The sequence below is a fragment of the Octopus bimaculoides genome, chromosome 17 (assembly GCF_001194135.2).
Source record: "Octopus bimaculoides isolate UCB-OBI-ISO-001 chromosome 17, ASM119413v2, whole genome shotgun sequence".
Classification (NCBI taxonomy): domain Eukaryota; kingdom Metazoa; phylum Mollusca; class Cephalopoda; order Octopoda; family Octopodidae; genus Octopus; species Octopus bimaculoides.
The window spans coordinates 30,170,831-30,173,205 of NC_068997.1; positions in this window are offsets into that span (position 1 = coordinate 30,170,831).

Consider the following 2,375-nt stretch of genomic DNA (forward strand, 5'->3'; position numbering starts at 1 on the left):
GGGGGGGGGGGGCTGTTGGAATGGGAAAAGAAGAAGCTAATGTCTTGCTTGAAAAAATTAAAATGGTTTTAAAACTTTCTAAACTTGTTTGGCACCTTCATGAATAAAAGAGAATTGTCTCTTTTCATCTTTTTTGTTCATTCACTTCGCTTTAGTCATTAGGCTGTGGTCATGCTGGGGCACTGTCTTGAAGAATTCTCAGTTGAATGAACCGACCCCAGGACTTGATTTTGTTTCAGCCTGGCACTTATTCTTTCATTCTCTTTCGCTGAATTGACAAGTTATGGGGATGTAAACAAACAAACACTGGCTGTCAAGCAGCAGTGGGAGACAGACACACACACACACATGAATGGCTTCTTTCAGTTTCCATTTACCAAACCCACTCATGAGACTTTGGTTGGCTCAAGGCTAGAGTAGAAGACCCTTGCTTAACCCTTTAGGGTTCAGATTAATCTGTCAAATATATTTGTTCATTTGTTTTGAAATAATCAAGCATTATCTTGTAGTTTAAGGATTTTGCTGATGTGATTGTTTAGTTTAAGAATGACATTATAGGATAGGTGTGAGAGGCCAGATTTGGTCAGTTTCAATATAAAACAGCTGAAACATATTTTGGCCAGATACGGCTGGTTTTAATGCTAAAGGGTTAAGGTGCCATGCAGTGGGACTGAACCCAAGGTTATAAGGTTGGGCAGCAACCTTCTTAACCTTGATCTGGATGTAAACTTTAGGTGAGAGAAAGGAGCAAAAACAGCAAAATAAATCACAAATATTTTTGTTGGGGGTCATGTACTTGTTGGTTTGCAAAGCACTGTCTTACTGAGGTCCAAGGGCTCTGCTGTGAAAACTTCTTCCTTCCAGTTTATCTCGATTTTGGAAGCTCCGAGAAAGGTTAAGGGCACAACCCTTTCTTTCCTGAATAACCCTTCAAAAAACATGTTAGCACACTGCATGGAACCCCTACCCTGCTAATTGGTTCCTCCAATAGTAGTTGTAGTAGTAGTAGTAGTTGTAGTAATAGTAGTAGTAGTAGTAGTAAGCAGCAGCAGCAGCAGTAGTAGTAGTAGTAGTAGTAGTAGTAGTAGTAGCAGTTGTAGTAGCAACAGTAGTAGTAGTAACAGTAGCAAAATAATCAGCAAGGCTTCATTATCAACATTAATAGCAGCAATAATATTGGTAAAAAAGTCATATAGCAGCAGCAGCAGTAATAATAATAATAATAATAATAATAATAATCTTTTCTACTCTAGGCACAAGGCCCGAAATTTTTAGGGAGGGGCCAGTCGATTACACCCATCACAGTACGCAACTGGTACTTAGTTTATCAACCCTGAAAGGATGAAAGGCAAAGTCGATAATAATAACAATAATAATGATAATAATAATAATAATAATGATAATGATAATGATAATAATGGTTTCAGATTTTGGCACAAGGCCAGCACTCTTTGGAGGTGGGATGTGGGGAGGGGGCTAAGTCAATTAAATCAACCCCAGTGTGCAACTGCTCCTTATTTTAACGACCCTGAAAAAACATGGAGCTGTAGTAATATCGGTGACGTTAGTAAATTAAGAGGCACCCCCCCCCTACTACTACTACTACTTCCACTACTACTTTTAGTCGTTGCAGTTGCAGCTACAATAGCTGTACTGTCCTCTCAGCAACACCAGCAGCAGCAGTAGTAGTAGAATCAGTAGTTTTGCTATTGTTTAGCCCTAGGACTGCCTTATTCAAGTAGGATTATGATTAAAGGCATTCTGACGTTGATGTTCCCTCTGTTTTCTTGCTTTTCTTTTTTTTTTCATGCAAAGTGTATCTAGGTCCACATTATTCGACGTAGTCATTCTTTTTCAAGATAGTCGGGTGTGACTTGAGGGAGATTTAGTTGCTACTTCTAGGGGGTCAGATGACCACAAAGCGGATCTTCCTTTGGTCCGGCCGTGAAAACATGCTGTGGTTTTTTCCCCCCAGACTTCGTACGTTTAAAGTGTAGTAGCAGTAGTAGTAGTAGTAGTGGTAGTGGTGGTGGTGGTAATAATCGTCATCATTGGTGTTCACCAGTGGTTACCCATCATCATAGCCATCACCGTCAACAGCAACGGCAGCAGAAACAACAATGACACACAGCTACAGTTGTCAGACAACCCTGTACCACCACGACCTCTTCCTCCTCCCCTCTTCTACCCCCATCTCTTTATATCAGTCATCACTATTACCACCACCACCACCACTACTACTACTCATCATAGTAATAACAATTCCTAACTGCGGTCATTGTTTCAGCTTCCCTACACACATATCTATCTACTAGTATATATATATATATATAAATATATATATACGAGAGAGAGAGAGAGAGGCAGGGAAAGAG